Source organism: Lactuca virosa, chromosome 4 (assembly GCF_052849685.1).
Source record: "Lactuca virosa cultivar CGN04683 chromosome 4, Lactuca_virosa_CGN04683_v6, whole genome shotgun sequence".
Lineage (NCBI taxonomy): Eukaryota > Viridiplantae > Streptophyta > Magnoliopsida > Asterales > Asteraceae > Lactuca > Lactuca virosa.
The window spans coordinates 497543155-497563620 of record NC_136429.1 but is presented as its reverse complement, the minus strand read 5'-3'; the positions used below and the strand labels follow the sequence as shown (position 1 = coordinate 497563620).

The following is a 20466-nucleotide window of genomic DNA, read 5'->3' as shown; positions in this document are numbered from 1 at the left end:
GGTCGATCGAGTTACGACAGTTTGTCAGCGGAAGTTAGTAGTTGGTACACTAAGTGGGGAGAATTGGAAAATTCTCCGGTAAAACAGCAAGTATCCAGGGTTGGTTAGCTGTTTAGATTTATCAGTGTTGTTAGCCGAGAGTGTGGCATGATTAGAACAAGTGATAGACAAGTGGGGCAGGGAACAGACCATGATTTCAGTTAAGGTAGTTGGTCGATGTGAGGCCTGGCTTTAGGCCATGGAAAGGATTCCGGGAATGGAACTGAAGTTCGGAACCCCAAGAGGGCTAGAACATACTGTATGGGAGAGATTCCCGGGAAGAATGGATCATAGTGATGCGCGACAGTCTTTGAGCGGTCCGGATAGACTGAAGGCCGGTGGGCGTACCAGTCAGGCCGAAGGCTCGGGGAACGGTCCAGATAGGCTGAAGGCCCAGGAGGGCGGTCCAGACATGCTGAAGGTTCCGAGAGTGGTCCAGAGAGGCTGAAGGCCTGGAAAGGCGGTCCAGTCATGCTGAAGACTCTGTAGGTGATAGTAGATCGATATGAGGAGAATGAGTAAATATGTCGCCATGAAGTAGTATCGATATAGTCTGGCCCCAAGTATTGATCATGATGATGGAGATGGCTGGAGGCCGTGCGTGGGCCTTGTTAGTTATGTGATCGGATTCAGAGTATATGGGAGTTAGAGAATAACGGTTGCTCTACATGGATAGTGTAGAGCGGAGTATAGCTCTGTGGCACTTATAGGTGCGGTAAGGGTTGATGAGTAGACTTCCTGGAAAGGAAAGGTATGTAGCTCCGGGAGGAGTGTGGGTCCTCTGAGAGGAAGGCATGCAGAGTAAAAGGATGATCGAAGATGCTTCGGTTATTGGTAGCAACCACTGGGATTGTACCAGATATATGGAAGCACATACGGGTTGGATACCCGTTGAGATGCCCGTTGTGGCAATGTTGGATGATGCGCATGCATGTGTTCGGTCTCCTTGGAAAAGGAGAAGGTAAGGGATTCCCGATTGGAGATTGGGACAGAAGTAAGGTAGTGTTTTTTGGTGGCACTCAGTTGATAAGCGTTGTTATCAGAGAAAAGAAGCCGGTGACCGGCTTGAAGCAGTTGATCGGAACCCTGGAAGGGAAGAGATGGATTTAGAGATTCGATACCCGTGTTTGAGGGAAACTGAGCCGGTTTGAGATCAGTGGATGCATTGTAGGAGTATCATCCGGAAGTTTGTGTTGCCGCAGGCTTCGAGGACGAAGCCTAATTTAAGTGGGGGAGAATTGTAACGCCCCGTTCAAAAGGTACTTATTTATGAATTTCCGAGATCAAGAGTAAGGCGTTTCGGTCTTTTGTGGGCAATGAGTTTCATTCGGGAAGGTTTCGGACCGGGGTATGTTGATAGAAGCGTAGGGCTTCTCACCATCTTCCCGTAGATATAAAGTTCGTCGGGAACGGGCTTAGAATAAAGGAGTTATGAAACTTTGAAGATATTGACATTTATAGCCCTTAATGGGAAAAGTTGACGAGGAAGGCCATGCATGCCTTTGGGACACGCGTGGGTATGCCCAGCGTAGGCTGGGTTACGCCCAGCGTAATAGGGTGAATGACCGCGGGTGCAAGGACGCGTACACCCAGCGTACTAGAGTTACGCCCAGCATACGCTCAGAGTCTTAAAACCCTAATTTTAGGGCCAGCCACTATATAAAGAACATTATGGTTCCAACCCTAGCCTCCATATCTGCCCTCTTACTCTCAGAAACCCTAAGTAGCCGTTCTTCTTCCATTGTTGTGGATATTTGACCTTGTGGAGCTTAGTTTGGCAAAGGAAAGCTTAGAAGAAGAAAGAAGAGGTTGGCAAGAAGGAAACTTGGTGGCTGGAGCTTGTAGATCCGAGATAGCATCACCCTTTGCAACCACTTGAAGGTATAAAGCTTCTTGCTTGACATCTATTTTGTGTAGATCTATGTATGGTGAAGTTTTGACACCATTCTTGTCCCAAAAACCCCCATCTTGATGTATGATGTGTTTTGGTTAAGATGAGTTGTCCTTTCAGACCATTAGAGAGGTCTTGAGTAAGAAAAATGAGGTCCCAATGGCTTTGGTTGTCCCATATAAGAAGTAGGAAGGTCTTAATGGGTTAAGACCTTGAGTTAAGAGCTTTATGGACGTCCAAAAGGATAAAGATTGAGACTTTATGAGTCCTAGACCCTTTTTGTCACTGGATCTAGCATATGGGCTTAAGTGCTTAAGCCATTAAGCACTTGGAAAGATTTTTGGGTACAGACGAGCGTACGCCCCGCGTACCAGAGGAGTACGCCCAGCGTACGCCCTCTGTTGGGTTTTTGATTTTGAGCCTTAAGTGATTGGGCTGTTTATGGGCTAGTGGGGCTTGGGCCGTGACTGAACATTATGGATGGAGTGATTTAGACCCAATAATTATTATGGACCTTGGATCTAGGCCCATTTGGTGAGGTGGGCCCAATTTAGTGAATTGGGCCAATATTGGGCTTTGCATGAGAATTTGGTTTTGGGTCTTGGCTCAATAAGAGGATGATGGACTTAATGAGTGTTGTGGGCCCTTGGCCTAGAAATTCATGATGGATTCTAATGTGATGATTTGCATGTGATAGTTGGGATTCCCGGCGAGTCAGCAGTCAGAGATTTGTAGGATTTCGACACCCGCAAGGTGAGTTATCCTCACTATATCGACAGGGTCTACGGCACCAAGGCCGACCCTTTATCGGATGGGAATCCGGGTAGTTGTTGTTATGATATTGCTTTGCTATGTTTGCATCCTGGTAGTTAGGATGTATGTGTTAGAGACCTGGTTAAGGTCGGTACCCGGGATATAGGCTAATGTTATGCTAGTGACCGGTTAGGTCGGAATCCTGGTTAGGATATTGATATGTTATGTGATCTGTTAGACTGTTTGTCTGGTTGAGGATTGCATATGATTATATGTTTATGTGCACATGGTTGTTGGACTGGGGTTGGGTTGAGGCGGGTCCTGCTTTGTGCTGTAGGCCAACATACCCATGATGGACCGGATGTTCCGAAGGCCCAACGAGCGGTTCGGATAGGCTGAAGGCCACAAGAGGGCGGACCAGACGTGCCGAGGCTCGGAGAGTGGACCAGGCCGACTGAAGGCCCGGTGCGGGCGGACCAGTCATACTGTAGACTCAGAGAGTGGACCAGGTGGATTGAAGGCCCGGTGCGGGCGGACCAATCACACTGTAGACTCGATGTATATGACTAGACTCGGAGGGTGGACCAGGTGGACTGAAGGCCCGGAGCGGGTGGACGAGTCACACAGTAGACCCGATGTGCGTGGCTGTTCTATTTGTGATATGTTATGAGTATGATTATGTGTGGTTGGTATTTTGGGGGTAACTCACTAAGCTTTCGGGCTTACAGTTGTAGTGTTATGTTTCAGGTACTTTAGGAGATCGTTGCAAGGCGAAGGCGTGATCGTACCGCTCCTCATGTTTTATGATTTATGTGATATTGTTCTGGGGGAAAACTCTGATAATAAACTATTTTGAAAACGAGATGTATGAACTTAATGGTTTTGAAATGAATTAAAATGTTTTAATTTGGCTCAATTTTTATGGGTGTTACACACGCTCTCGGTTTAACGACTACTATGAATTTCGTTTGGATCACTCAGGCTAATAAATAATATATCAAAAATTCATCTTTTACGATACGCAGAGTCGTATCCGTTTAATCGCGAAACTTCGAATAAGCATAACTTCTTCATACGAAATCGAATTCCAACGTTCTTTATATGTGCGGAATCATTGTCACATATACTATAACTTTTTTTAAGATTATTTATCATAAATAATATTTTATACAAAAAGTCATTTTTAACGTTTATAATGACTAACTTGAATATGCGGGTGTTACAATATTATTGTCCAAATTGTTACAATGTCCTTAGATTTTTCCCTCCATCTGTTCTAATAACCCCTTAGTTAGCGCACGGATCACTCCTGGTCATTAGCCACCGAGGTTTTACAATCAACAACTTCGTAAACAGGTGACAGTTAAAGTTGTAGCGAAATGAGAAAAAAATAATGTTACCAGTTCTATAAGTCATTTCATCAAGTATTTGGTGTGTGTCTCCAAAATTAGAAGAGGGAATCACTTTCATTTATGATGTTTCTTCTTTGGCAGTAGCTTGTTGTATCCCATTTTCTTCGTAAATTGCAAAATCCTTGCCTCAAAATTCAAGTAGGTTAAACACACACAAAAAGAATCAATTGAAAAAGCAGGTTAGAAATGCAGAGAGAAAGCAGAGAATGTATGTATTGATGGAGGAGATGGTGAATAACATTTGCCTTCTGATCGGAAAACCCAACGGTAAGTACCGCAGTGCGCAGGACGGCAGGAGAACATGTAGCAAGGAAGCCAAGAAACCGATGGAAATCAACTTGTATTGGAACCGGCTCAAAACTTGTATCTATTCATAAACCACAAGCGCTTTTAATATGTATAATAATTGTATTATTTTTTTTTATAAGTTTGCATTTATCTTTATATTATTGTAAGTATATTATGCTTTCGTGAATTTTTTTCAAAAACTTCACCGGGGTTTGCAGCTCTCTACTATCAAACCGTGAGATTAGGCTCATTGTAATACTTTATCTCTAGGATTTCATAATTTGTAAAGAAACAATAAAAAATATAAGACAAAAGACCGTTATTTTATTTGTTTTAATTGTTAGAGTCATCATAATTATAAATCGCAATTAAATATTACAAAAAGTGTGCGTACGTGCGTCGATATTATTGCAATAAAATACTAAACAATTTTTATATATTTCTATTATATGTTTGAAAATTATACTATACAGAAATCAAATGTTACAATATCGGATAAGCTTTTTGTGGATTTGTTCCATCATTTAGATAACTAGATGGTTTTTCTTGAAAATTAATAACTCTTATGGAGAAATAACAAAAATAAAATATGTTTTTAAAGATAAACTATCTACTTTATTATTTATGTTATACTTATTAGAATACAATTGAATTTTATATTGGCATATATATATATATATATATATATATATATATATATATATATATATATATATATATATATATATATATATATATATATATATATATGACAATTGAAAAAATGGTCCCTGTGGTATGATTTTTTTAGGGTTTTAGTCCAAACATCGACTTTTTTGGATTGGTGATCCTTTTGACCATGTTTGCTTGTGGTTTTGGTCCCTCGCAAAACTGAAAAGACTAAAATGCCCTTTCTAATATATTTTTTATATTTTTTTTGTTTAATTTAAAAGAAAAAGGAAATAAATAACTAATTTGGGTCTCTCTCTCTCTCTCTCTCTCTCTCTCTCTCTCTCTCTCAAACATCACACTGAACCCAAATATCCACCCACTGCTATAGCAAATCTCGATCCCTCCCGTTCGTATCTTACCGGCCGAAGGAAAAGACCGACCAACTTGACATCGACCACCACCTCCCTCCGCCCCCTTCTGTCGAGTCACTCCAGCCATCACCGGTGCCACTTTTTCCCTCCTTTGTCTCTACTGGTAGAAGACCAAACAGAAGCATCAGAGGCTACCAGAGCTCCTCCCTCCGCCACCCACTGCCTCTTTCTCACCGAGAAACACCACCACCACCAACGGTGGTGTTGCTGTTGCTAGGACCACCATGAAACCACCTCCCTCCTTGTTTTTTTCTGTTGATTGGAGCAACCCATTGGTAATCGTATTGCTTTTTTGAAATATCAAGACTGGTAAAGAGACTGGGACAAATCAGTTGAAACTTATCCTCCTTCAATCACCTGAAATTGTCGGAAAATAAAATGATTATGGATAATCGATTGAAGCTTCTCTATTATTTCTCAATTATAATCATCAAACCATTTGAATCCACATCTGCAACGTCTGTATTTACCCTAAATCAGAATCGTATCTCTCTATCGATCAAACGCCTCAAATCTCTAACATTTTTCTTCAATTTCACTTCGTCGGCGACCGACCTCCTTCTTCCAACTTAAGCCGCTGCTATTATCTGCTCTCCTGTAATCTATTTTAGATTTTCTGCATTCATCTTTGTGAGCATATGTATGTATGAACTGATTTCATAATCAAAATTATGATTCTGCCAAATTTCTAAATGTGTTTTCGATTTCTGACTTGATTTCCACCGTATCTCTATCTAGTTCGATTTCAGAAAACCTAATTCAACTTAGTTTGACGAGTTTTGGTGTGTGTTCAATCTTGGGTGTAGTAAATCGTGTTTGTTGCTACAATACAAGAGGCTTCAACTAGTTCATGACTTAACTATTGGAATCGAATTCGGCACTTAAGATTGATGAAGTTGTTGAATTGTTTGAGGAAGCTAGAGAGATTTTGGAAGAAGAGTCTGGTCACACAGAGAGAAAGAGAGAGATGGGTAATAGGACCATTTTTTAATTGTTAAAATAAATAAATAGATATTAAATTTAAAAAAAATGAAAGAAAAATGAAAAATAAATATCCCAAGGGTATTATAGTCATTTCAATTTTCGGAAGGACTATTTTCAAATACAAACCACTCCAAAATGACCATGAATCCAAAAAACTCGGGGTTTGGACTAAAACCCCAAAAATTTGTATACCACAGAGACCATTTTTGCAATTTTGTCTATATATATATATATATATATATATATATATATATATATATATATATATATATATATATATATATAGGGAAAAGTTCAATAGAGAACCATTATTAATCAAGTAACCAAGGAATCAATCCAAAGCGTCGGAATTTAAAGCGATCAACGGCAAAAGGAAGGGTTGTAAAATTTTATAATGGACGCACATGTACCGGATTATAACAAAACTCAATTCCTTTTTTTCATTTAAAATTTTTTTTAGGCCAAGTTTTTTATCGAAAAAAAAACTGAATATACCGTTGTTCACGATTTTTCGTCCTCTTTCCATAGAGATCCATGATGATATATAAAAAACGAACTTTTTTTTTCGAAAAAACCCACTTAATTTTCTTAGTTTTTTCAATATTTAAGTTTATTTTTATAAAAAAAAACTAATTATACCAAAAATATTAATTTTTTGTACTCTATTAATAAACATCAACACCGATTTAAAAAAAAAATAAATAAATAAAAAAAAACCTCGAACAGTGTAGATTCACACTGTGAATCTAAACTGTAAATATTTCAATTTTTAACATTCACAATATGAAAAATCTCGAACAGTTCAGATTCACATTGTGAATCTGAATTACTATTATGCACACTCTGAATCTGAGAAAGTTCACAAAAAAAAAAACCTCGATCAGTGTAGATTCACACTGTAAATCTAAACTGTATATATTTCAAATTTTAACATTCACAATGTGAAAAAGCTCCGATCAGTTCAGATACACACTGTGAATCTGACTTATTACTATGTACACTGTGAATCTGAGGAGGTTCACAATGTGAATCTGAACAAGTTTACAATATGAATCTGAACAGGTTCACAATGTGAATCTGAACTGAAATATCGTTTATTATTATTATTATTATTATTATTATTATTATTATTATTATTATTATTATTATAACATAATATGAATCTATGTTTAAAAAGTACAAAAAATATGAATTTTGATATATTTATTAATTTTTTTCTATAAAAACTAGACCTTAACTTTTTTAATTAAAGAAAATGAAGTGGATTTTTTTCGAAAAAAAAAAGTTCGTTTTTTATATATCATTATTGATCTCTATGGAAAGTGGACGAAAAATCGTGAACAACGGTATATTCGTTTTTTTTTATAAAAGCATGGCCTAAAAAAATTTTAAACGAAAAAAAGTGGTGAGTTTTTTAGTAAAGGATGGATTTTTTGGTATAATCCGGTGTGTGTGCGTCCAATGTAAAAGTGTACATCTATTTCCTTGGCGGTTGATCGTTATGATTTCCGACGCTCACGATTGATTCCTTGGTTCCTTGGTTAATTATGGTTCTCTATTGAACCTCACCCTATATATATATATATATATATATATATATATATATATATATATATATATATATATATATATTGAACCTCACCCTATATATATATATATATATATATATATATATATATATATATATATATATATATATATATATATATATATATATATATATATATATATATATATATATATAGAGGTGGGTTCAATTGAGAAAATAAAAAAAGGTTGAGAATGTGGGAATCATTCTCAGCCACTCATTTAATCTAAAGCATAAAAAGACACGGTGACAAACTTGTAAATATGATAATAACCTTCAGTCTCAAATACGCAACTGTAATCGATCGTTCAACATCCAAATTTCTCCTCCAACCTTCAACAATCATCCAGATTTCTTCAATTAAACCATCATCAACATCATCCAGTGCTAATCAATCATCGATCTTCGTCAATAACATGTTTATCAACACGATTCAACAGTTAACAACAAAAATTCATTTGTGGTTCTTTTAATCCAACCTTCAATTCTGCTTGAATACGATCAGATCTTCAACATCTACGATTAATTATACTTCCAGCGTCATTAGATCAACATCATCGATAATTAACAAAAAATCCACTTCATATCATTCATTCAACATCGATTATCAAATAAAACTTCAAAATTGAGGTTAGAAAAAGATCAAATCGTTTTTTTTTTTGAAAAATTTCATATAATTCTCTATCAATCTACAATTTTGTAAGATTTAAATAGTCAAAGTATCATGCTTTTAACATTTTTAAAAAAGTTAAATTGTATGCACTCCAACTGTTTGATGAAATGCATAAACTAAATTACCACGTTATATTCATATATGAATATGTTTTCTCACCTGAATCAGTATATGATTATTAAAACAAAAAAACAAATATGCAAGTCTGTATGTTATTTATATGTGAATAACATATAAAATTTATATATATTTGTGAAAATACCTTGTAATATTCATATGTGAATATACTGTGTAATATTAATAAGTGAATATATCATATAATATTCACAAGTGAATATACTATGTAATATTCACATGTGATATACCATGTAATACTACGTAATATTCAGATATAAAAATATTATCTAATATTCATAAGTGAATATATCATCTAATATTCACAAGTGAATAAACTATGTAATATTCACAAGTGAATGCATCGTCTAATATTTAAATATGAATATACTATGTTTATTATATGCTATATTCATATATGAATGATACTTAAATTGTAAAAAAAATTAATCATAGTTTTTATTCATAAGTGAATAACGAATGTACTGTAGTAAAAACCTGATTCATTTTTATTCACTTATGAATAACGATAGCTGAAAATATAAAAAAAAAAAAAATTTATTTTATCTTAAAACTATATCAATATGGATGTCTATTTGTAGAGAATAAAAAATCATGAATTTTGGTATATTTAAAATCATTTTTCGATAAAAATAGCTTCTTAAAAATTAAAAAAAAAACGAAAAAACTATGTTTTTGTATATATTAAGGTAATGTTTAGCATAGTTTAAGGAAACATGTTTTGTTGGAAAACACATGTCTATTCCTTTTCCATTTCCGCTGGTACGACGGAGGCTTTTGCGGCAAAAATAAATGAGTGGCTGAGAATGATTCCCCCATTCTCAACCTTTTTTTTTCTCAATTGAACCCTCCTCTATATATATATATATATATATATATATATATATATATATATATATATATATATATATATATATATATATATATATATATATCGGCCGTCTTTGCACATTTATTATTTGTGCTAACCTTAAATATATTATTCCATCGTTGTATCCTTTAAACAATAATTGGTATACTCTTCACTTGGCATTAATCTTTTCACATTTTGGGTAAAAAACAAGGTTACTAAATGGCATTACGCTATCATCCTTATACCTAAGTTTATTAGACTAACATTAACTTAATGCCATCCGGACGAAAACGTCCATGTTCAACTCAAATTTTCATTGTTCGAATCCCACGTTTGGACAAGCATTTCTAGCAAATTTGGCCCGTTTGCACACTTCTATGTAAGGGACAAACGCTTGGTCTCTCTTTTCGGTTAAACATATTCCCCCACCAGGACTTAGTTTAGCGTCCCCCATGACAAGGTACAACCTTCACTTCATCGTTTACAAGTCATTAAAGCTTATGGGAAATTGGTTTGCCTTATTTTAGGCCATAGCAAGATTGAGACATGTAAGATGCTTCCAAAAACTAGACGCCTACCTTTAAACCTTAAATTTGAGTCTTTTTGTTTGGTTTATTGTATATACATACTTAAATTAGCCATGCAATTAGCTTTTAAGTTCATTAAAGTCTAACCATGAATCCTACAAGTTCTTCACCTCCATCAATGAAACCAGATGTGACCCTTTCCTTAACAATACCATCATCAAATCATTCCCACTCATTTAAACCCGAAGAAAGAGGTGTCAAACTCATCCAATTATTGCTCACTTGTGCCAACCATGCATCCTCTGGTGATCTCCACCGTGTTGACACATGCCTGTGTCACATATCGCAACTAGCTTCTGTCACCGGTGACTCAATCCAACGACTGGCTTCTAGGTTTGCAACTGCACTAGCATACCGTATAATTAGGCGTTGGCCTGGTCTTTACAAGGCCCTGAGTAACTCTGAATGCAAGAGCATGAACATAGGGTGGGCCTGTCATGCTAACTCTGTGTTCTCTCAATCATTTCCTTATATGTCTCTTGCATATCTTATCATAACTCAAACGCTAGCCCAAGCTATGTCTTGGGATCGTGTCATACACGTCATCGATTTGGGCTCATGTGACACACAATTATGGGTTCGGCTTCTGACAAAGTTTGCTCAAGGCCCTATGGGCCCACCTCGGGTAAAGATCACTTGTGTTAGTTCTAACAAGGTGATGCTAGAGGACTTGGGCATTATCCTTGTCAAAGAGGCTAAAAACTTAGATATGTCATTTCAATATAACCCTTTAAATGTCACCCTAATGGACCTTACACAAGACATGCTTGGGGTAAAGCCCGGTGAAGCATTAGCTTTTGTATCAATCTTAAATCTTCATGTATTATTGGCTCAGGATGATCATGTTGACACACATTTCAAGGTTAACGAGAAAAACAATCGAATAAAGGAAAACAAGAAAATGGGTGAATTTTTGAAGATGGTTCATTCAATGTCACCAAAGTTAGTATTAGTTGTTGAACAAGAATCAAATCACAACTCAACCCGTTTAGTGGACCGTTTTGTTGAGGGGTTGCATTATTATAGTGCAATTTTTGATTCCATTGACACAACCTTCACGATCGGGGAGCTTTCGGATGAAGAGCGGATTAGACTAGAGGACATGGTAGGGCAAGAAATCTTGAACATTGTAGCATGTGAAGGCTTAGAGAGGGTCGAGAGGCATGAGAGGATTGCATGTTGGGCTGTTCGGTTTTCATGGGCCGGGTTCAAGCCCGTGAACTTATGGGTCGAGGCCATGGAGGAAGCCCGACAAGTAATCGATAGTTGTAGGCCATATGGTTACAAATTAGTTACTAATAGACCTGGTTGGATGATTTGTTGGCATGACCGGGCCATCTATTCAATTTCGGCATGGGTTATTTAAAATTTCTATTCAATCTTCAAATTTGTTATTTATTAATTTCTTTTTACATTGTCGCAAATCCAATTTTATATTTTTTTTTTATTTCGACTCAACTATTGTCCATAGATCCCCCCCTCCCCCCCCCCCCCCCCCCCCCCTATATATTGTATTTTGTGTTTACTTTGATAAGGAGATTAGTAATTAGGTGACGTTTGGCTGGTAACGTTTCAAAATGAATTAATAAAATAATAGTAAAGTATTTTTTTGGGTTAAAGTTTATGGCTATATGATATGAGTAAAGATGCGTGATTGATCTTGGGTCCACCCTTAAGGCTGATTAAAAAAAAAAAAAGGTTGATCTCTTTAGGTTTGGTAAGGTTGGTAATTCGGAGGTGCTTCAAATCTTATGTGTTTCTAGCTGCAATTATAAAAAGCTGATATAATATCAACCCGATGAGAGATTTAGCACGTAATTTGGTGAATCTAGTTGAAACCGATAGTTATAAAATGCGCACTTTATCATATACTATTAAAAAAAAGGTTAGAAGTTTTTTTTGGGAATTGAACTATTCCAACTTGTGCGAGTTATCAATAAATCTAAAAAATGTTTAAAAAGATAACAAATTTAGTTTTTTTTTTTCACCGGCCATACCTGTTGTCATGAAAAAACAAAAATAAATATATGCACATAAAATCACATTATTTACGTGGTATGATGAGATATGGCTTACGTCCCCCTCCAGCGTCACACTCTTTCATCGTTGGCATGCCCTCTTCCTCCAGCGTCTACCTATTGGTATGTGTGTAACGTTCCAAAAACCATAGAAAATTTTTTCATTTTTAAAAGATAATAAAGTAGTTTCTATAACCGAGAATCATCAAAATCATTACATCATAAAATCAGAGTTATCAAAACATGTCTTTTTCCAAAAAATAAAATCCTCACGAAGGTGTGTACAATCATGCATTCGTCTTCCACCGAACCTCGGAAGTACCTGAAACATTTAAATTCACAATTGTAAGTCAAAGCTTAGTAGGTTCCCCAAAATACCTCACACAACAATACACGTACAACGCATGCACACGTGACCCTTCAGTCAGACTGTCTCGCAAGGCGTACAGTACACCTAGGGCGATCTCATTGGGACTTCAGTCTGACTGGACTACCTCGTAAGGCCAACAGTATACCTGGACCGTCCTCCTTGGGCCTTCAGTCTGATTGGACCGCCTCACAAGGCCTATAGTACACTTGGACCGATCGTGTATCTTGGTCTACAACATAAAGCAGGACAACCTCAACCCAACCATAATATGTCGACATATACAAATAAACCATAACAAGAAAACCCATGTAATCATAACAGGTCTGCTGTAACGCCCGCGGGTTCGGGCTAGTCAATTTCGAGATAATATGCGTTAAAAATGACTTTTTGATAGAATATTATTTAGCATAAATAATCTTAACAAAGTTATAGTATATATCACAAAGATTTCGTACATATAAAGAACGCTGAAATCCGACTTATAACAAAAAAGTTATGACCTGTCGAAGTTTTGCGACTAAACCGGCATGGCACCGCGTATTGTTAAAAGTGAATTTTTGACAAAATATTTTTTAGCCTTATCAATGTAAATGAAATTCGTAGTATACGTTAAACCGAGAGCGTGCATATAGAGAACGTCCAAATCTGACTTTGTTTGAGGAAGTTATTATTTTGCTAAGATTTTGCATAACAGTACACATCCCGGAAATCGAATTTTAGATCGATCGATTATTAACCGACAAAACCTAAACGAGAATTGAAGATCTCATTAATAGGATCTCAATGATATAAAGACAGTCGAAAACGGACGTCGGATGACAAAGTTATGAATTTTTAACGGAGTTTAACTGTCTATGCCTGTTAAAATATAACTTTAAAAATAAAGACAAAATTAGCCGAGGGAGTCTAAATGAAAGTTGTAGATCACGTCGCTACCTACGCGTGTATATAAAGAACGTCAAAAACGGAGCTCGTGTGCGAATGTTACAGATTTTAGAGATAATTAGTTTTGGGAGTAACCAAAGAGTGACACGTGGCGCGATCTGGCCGCACCTTCTTCCCCACGGCTTGGAACGAGATGGCGACACATGGCAAGCGAACGCCCCATGTTCGTGAGATTTCAATCCTATAAATAGAAGGCGCAAATCACTTTTTTTCTCACACTATTCTCAACCATTCTCTCTCAAACACCCCCAAACCCTCTAAGCCTTTCCCTAGCACCTCCTAGGTGTTAGAAGCGAGTCCCGGAGCGCCAGAAGGCCCCGAGAAGAAGAGCTTTGGCTCAAAAGTTCTGCCCGTGCAGAGCTCGGTTCCTCGCTAAACCCCCTTGTAAGTGAGTTATGCTTACCATACTTTAAGTATAACTTATGTTTAAGTTCATTATCGTTATTATGAACATATAAACAAGATTTATCAGTGATTCCAAGTCGTTATACTGATTGATCTACTTATAGGGATGATGTCTAGGCTGTGATTTAGTGAGGTGTTTAAAGTGGGATTTCCAAACAGTATACTTCATATACCAAACGGATTCTACCTCCGATATGATCCTACCTGGTTGTTCCTTACTTGATAGATCATAAAGTAGACTTTGAATTAATGAATGAATCTAGACTAATAATTAGTCGCAATAAATAATAAACTACAAACTTAGTAATAATGATACTAGGTTTCGTCAAAGGAAAAGACAATTGTTAGAAGCAAAGCCCTGCCCGAATTTCGAGTCGTCACTTTAAGAAGTGAGTGCATAGTTACTTTCATCTTACACATAGATATGAAGTATTTAATATTAATACATGCTATATGTGCTTATTATTTGTGTTCCAGATATCTATGCTAGATGAACGATTTATACATGTTTTACATGATTTAAATTGTATATGTATTTTTATACCTATAAATATATTGGGTAAAAGATGGGTAGAAGAATGATGAGAGATGAAAGGTGATATCGATGATGAGAGGTGAAAGATGATGAGAAGCTTTGACTTTAAAGTTTATCCAGTCATCTAGCAGAGTATAGATTGATGGGTTTTGAGCATCCTAACAACCCTAAGGTGCACATACAACCCTAGATGCTTTGGAACTATGTTTTCTCTATTATACATGCAAAATTGATTTCCAAAGCATTGTCCTATCTAGCATGCAATTATAGGATCTTATACAATAAAAACTAGATAGAAATACATACCTTTTCTTGTAGTTGATTTCTTGGAGCTTTAAGAGCCTAACACCAATAATGTGAATGCCTCAAGTGGAATCATAAATCACCACCAACAATCTTGGAATACTTTAGAGAGTATAACACACACTATTTTCGGCTATGCTCACTACACACACTTCTAGTCGCCGAAAATGGTAGCCGTGGTGCTCTTTATATAGTGAAGAGTGATTAGGGTAAACCCTAATACCCATGAATCTTCATTTACTTAGGATCCATGGGTTAAAACTCCATGGACTATCCATGGACTTCCATGTAAGCTTAGCCCATCCTAAATAAACCTTGGCCCATACTATATAAGAGTCCATATTTAATTAGTCTTCTTTTGATCATTAAATTAATTCCAAATTAATTCTTGATCAATACTAATTAAATAATATGATTTCATATTAATATATTATAACTTATAATATATTAATAAATCATAAACATTCTCTTCTCAAAAGTCTATCCATACAAATTGTTCCCATGAAGTGCAACCCAAATGGACCATGCCGGGTCGGGTCAAGTACATACCAAATATAGTTATGGACTTAACACCTTATCCAACAGTCTCCCACTTGGCAAATCAGCGAGGGAGATCATATGAACCGAACTGTCTGAGCCTAGGGTCACTTTGAACTTGATATTGATAAACTTCCCTGCTGAAGTGGGTTTCAACACCTTGACTGTTGTGATCTTCTGATTACTCCAAGTCAGGTATTGAGGTTGAGCGAACTCAAGATAGTACTCAAGCAGGTCTCGATCAACCTTTGGTCAGGAGAGGGGATGGCAACTATTGACTCAAAACAATGGAAGATAAATGCCTTTCGGGTGATTGGCATATCAAATTGAGAATCCTTGGAATTCTCAAGAGCGAATGAAAGGACCGGTTCGAGCCAATGTGTGCTTGGAGCTTCAATCACCTCCTTCAGAAGCTTTTCCATAGTCCACAGAGGGAACATAGATTTCCTCTGTTCTAATACATCGTTCGCTTTCCTCTCCCTATGTAACATCCCAAAAATCATGACAATTTTTTTTTAAAAACATTACTAATCCATAGCATTAAATCATTTCAACATACTAAAAAGAGTTATATGACAAATCAGAGTATTTTTCCCAAAACACTTATCCATTTTATCAGAGTAAACATCCCAGGCTAAACTTCTTGGTGTGTGCCATGCGATCATCCCGAGCTCTTCCCTCCGCTACCGGAAGTACCTGAAACCAAAACTGAAAACCGTAAGCACGAAGCTTAGTGAGTTCCCCAACCTACCACATACCAAACATATCTACTGATCCAAACATGCCATATACAACCGTGAGCACATAATCACATACTGGGCCACCGCCCGCTGCATTGGGCCTCGCCCGCCATCGGACCCCGTCCGTCATCAGGCCCCGCCTGGCATCAGGTCCCACCTGGCATCGAGCCCCGCTCGGTATACAGATCTGTTTCCCTTAGGCCCCGCCTGTCTCTGGGCCTCGCCCGCCATACACATACATATGATCAAATAACATACTGAAACATACATAAACATTCCCCAACCATACCCTGATCTAAGGCCCCGCCTAACTTGGGCCCCGCCCCTGGTCCGCTACTAAAGTAGTGGAACCCCGTCCACCCTCCTACTAGGAGTGAGATACGGGCCCCCGCCCACACTCACATCCTTCCTACCACGGGCCTCGCCCCTGTTCTGCTAATATCGAGATATGGAATCCCATCCATACTCAGCTAGTGATGAGATATGGGACCTAGCCCACACTCTCCTCCCTACTAGGCACATACAAGTATCATGAAGACAACAAGTATAATCGAACGCACTACATAAGAATCTTCCTCGGGAATACCCCGACATCGGACCCCCGGCCCAGAAACATACTATTATCTAACGTACTTCAGGCTTACACCGACATCGGACCCTCGGTCCGGATCCTATCATATCGACACATGCAAGAATCACAAAAACCTCTAGCATCCTAACATTCCTCGGGCCTCGCCCGACATCAGGTCATAACCCGGAACATATATCAATAAGTGCATAGGGCTAACCCCCGGGTATTCCTTCTATATATAATCATAAACATAAACATGAACATAATGGGCCGACATTATGGCCGTAGACCCATGCACACAGTGAGGAGACTCACCTCGCACAGCTGAAAACTCGTTGAACACTTCTGACTGCTAACCGGCAACTTCTGATCCGCTGACCCTTCGGCTTCCCGAACTATCAATACCTAAAATAATATTTAGACCACAATAATCTAAATGTCAATCCTGGTCAAACTTGGTCAAAGTCAACATCCAGTTGACCTTACTCGCCGAGTTGGTCTACCAACTCGTCGAGTCCATACTCCTCCAATCCCAAAACAACCCCGACTCTACTCGTCGAGCCTAGCAAGAACTCGACGGGTTCTCCTTCAACCATGCCACTGGGACCATCTTCAACCGACTCGTGGAGTTCACCATTGAACTCATCAAGTTCATCATCCATATAGGAATGTGTCTAGTCCGTGACTCGCCGAGTTGTATGAACAACTTGTCGAGTCCATCTTCATAAACAAAGGAGATTGCCTTAGACTCGCCGAGTTCTTCCTTGAACTCGTCGAGTACGATGAACTTCATAACCATTATGGACTCAGACTGGCTGAGTCCCTTTCCAATCTCAACTCATACCCTTAACAGAAGGGTTTTGGGGCAAGAACTGGCCTGACTCGCCGAGTCCCACAACTGACTCACCGAGTATCTTTATGTCCAACACTATTCAGACGATTTCAGATATGCTCAAGGCATCCAAGACCCAGATCTGGACCCAACCATCTCCTAACCATGCAAAGCTACCGCCTTTTTACTCCATTCATGGCCTTTTGAGCTAAAAAGGCCAAAAGAACACTTCATATTCTTGCATGGGGATTCCTATGGCATAAAGCTTGCACCTTTATGCTATAACAACCCTTAATAGTGCTAGATCTGAAAACACAAGCTCTTGGGACGTCCATTCCTCTCATGCTAGGGTTCTTAGACTAAAAACCCCCAAAATGAAAAAGAAGAGAGATCTACATGCATAATGATCAACGCGGAAACTTTCTTACCAGAAAATGGAGGAGAATGCAAGAGGTTTCTGGATCTACTAGTCTCTTCTTGAACCCCCAAGGCTTCACCTTCTTCTTCAAGCTTCACAAAAATCAAGAATGTTCTCAAAGGCTCACAAACTCATGGGAGGCACTAGGGCTTCGTTCTGGAGTTGAGAGAGCATTAAGGAGGCTGATGAAGGGTTATAATGTTCTTTAAATAGGGTACAAGACCCGCATTTAAGGTTTTCCCCAAACCTGACCAACTCGTCGAGGCAGTCCTATGACTCGTCGAGTAGATCACTTAACTCGCGACCCTATCCGCGCTCCTACTCGTCGAGTCACTCCATCTACTCGACGAGTCCCTTCCTTAATTTTAGGTTTTCTTTCCTTTCTAGACCTCTTGAATTCGGGGTGTTACAACTCTCCCCCACTTAAACTAGACTTCGTCCTCGAAGTCCGCCATGGTCAACTACCTTACAATCCGATTACAGCCATACGCACTTCACCCATTAGGTCCATCCCTGGAAATATCATCCTCAGAATAATCTGATCATTACTACCTTCGAGTACAACACCTTTACCCAACCAGTAGCCCTACCGGTACTCCCAGTGCACTTACGCTGATACACAGGGGTTCACCCCTTTTCCTTGCACTGCCACTGGCCTTTCCAAGGCAACTTCCTATACGCAACGATCTTTACGACCTCCATCAAGAACAATTATTCTGCTGAAACCGCAATCCTGGCCACTCCCAGTGCCGACCATCACACCAACACTCATGAAATATACCCTCATACGATGCTCCAAAACTGAAAACTCCACCCAGCGTGAGAATTCAGACAATCCTTCGAGTAGCAGATCCTTCTCTACTACGTTTAAGACTCAGACGAGAACGGCATCACCGAGCCAAATCATTTACTCCGAGATCATTTGATTCCGCGGTGAGCAACTTAGCATCACCCGATCAGCTCACGGCTTTTTGCGCCAAATCCCTTACCATCATTTCTTCCTGAAGTCCTGCTGACTCCCATCCACCTACCGGATGAACCGAGACCACCCTGGTCCCAACTGATCTACCATTACCCGAAATACCGGTCCCCCACCGGTTACCAAACGCAAGAACACTCCCTCAGTCGCTCTCAGCGACTTATGAAGATACAACGACTACCTGAACTGCTCTACCAACCTAGCCACTCTGGCTCTAGAAGATCTGGGATCCTCGATCCCCTACCTTACCCTAAGGTCTCTACCAGGTCCCAGCTGTTGCGAAAAGAACACGGGCCTCGCCCACGGGTCTCACCCAACTATACTTCGGAGCGGCCTCTCCCACAGGTCTCACCTATCCAGGGCTATGCAGGCCCACTCCTCCTCTAATCTCAACTTGCGAAACTTTCCTGATTCTTATCATGCCAACGCGGAGATACGGGCCCCCGCCCACACCCCGCAAACTAGGAGATACGGGCCCCCGCCCACACTCCGCTAACTAAGTTGCTAATGAATGCTACGGCTTACCCGCAGTCTTACATCACTTCCCTCACTGACTCGCTGTCGGGGAATGCTGCAACTACCCCGCAGCCTTATATCCCGACTAAACTCGCACCTGCCGAAGGCTCTCCGACCTGGTTTCCCCGAACCAACCATCAACTACTCGCGAAGACGCAAACTCAAAGTTGGAAAGTTTCCCCAACTTCCAACCTAACTGCTCCTCAATCCAAACTGCCACTTGAGCTGCTTCCTTCCTCACCAAGACTGCGGAACCACCCCAGTCTTGCAATTACTTTTGTCTCTGGCCCCACGAGTGGCTCTCCCCTACTTCGATTTGTCTAGCTCCTCACAGCTCACAACTTGAGAGAATTACCAATTCTCCCTACCATTATCTGGCCACTTCTGCTGAAAACCCGAGCTTACCACAGCTGGGAATCTAACCGATCTATCCCCAAACGACACCTTCCCGAAACTAGCGAGACACTACCGAGCCCCACACATGCATGCTACAGTTACTGTATCCAAAGTAACCTGCTCTAAAGGAGGCGACCTCCTATTATCATTCTAAAATCCAAGGTATGCAGATGGCATATAACTCTATCACAAGCAGGCCACAAAATTTTGAAATATCATTATCAATACCGATGCAGAACCATAACAATAAGATCATGACATAAGCTGATAGGGGAAAGAAAGAAGATATGTACCTGACGCATCGGGCTGCTCACACCTCATCTGAAACCAACTGATACGCCCTGCTCCTCGCTGCAGGCGCCTCCGCCCGGCCCTGACGGCCATCGGTGATCCTCAAGGTTGCAGGGGCAGGTGCTATCACCTGTCCTGCTGAATGCAAACTCGGACACTGGGCCTTCTTGTGGCCCCTCTGACTGCAATGGAAACATATCGGGTCTAATCCCTGGGTGGTGGTAGCAGTATAATCCCTGCTAAAATGACCAATCCGACCGTACCTGAAGCAGCCAGAATCACCACCGCTGCCACTCCTACACGCACCCTCGTGAGTCCTACCGCA

The 20466-nt window shown here is 39.3% G+C and overlaps 1 pseudogene; it reads left to right on the top strand.

The window, feature by feature from the left end:
• Positions 1 to 10373: 10373 nt before the first annotated feature.
• Positions 10374 to 11651, top strand: LOC145106982 (scarecrow-like protein 3 pseudogene; annotated as a pseudogene).
• The last annotated feature ends 8815 nt before the right edge of the window (positions 11652 to 20466 follow it).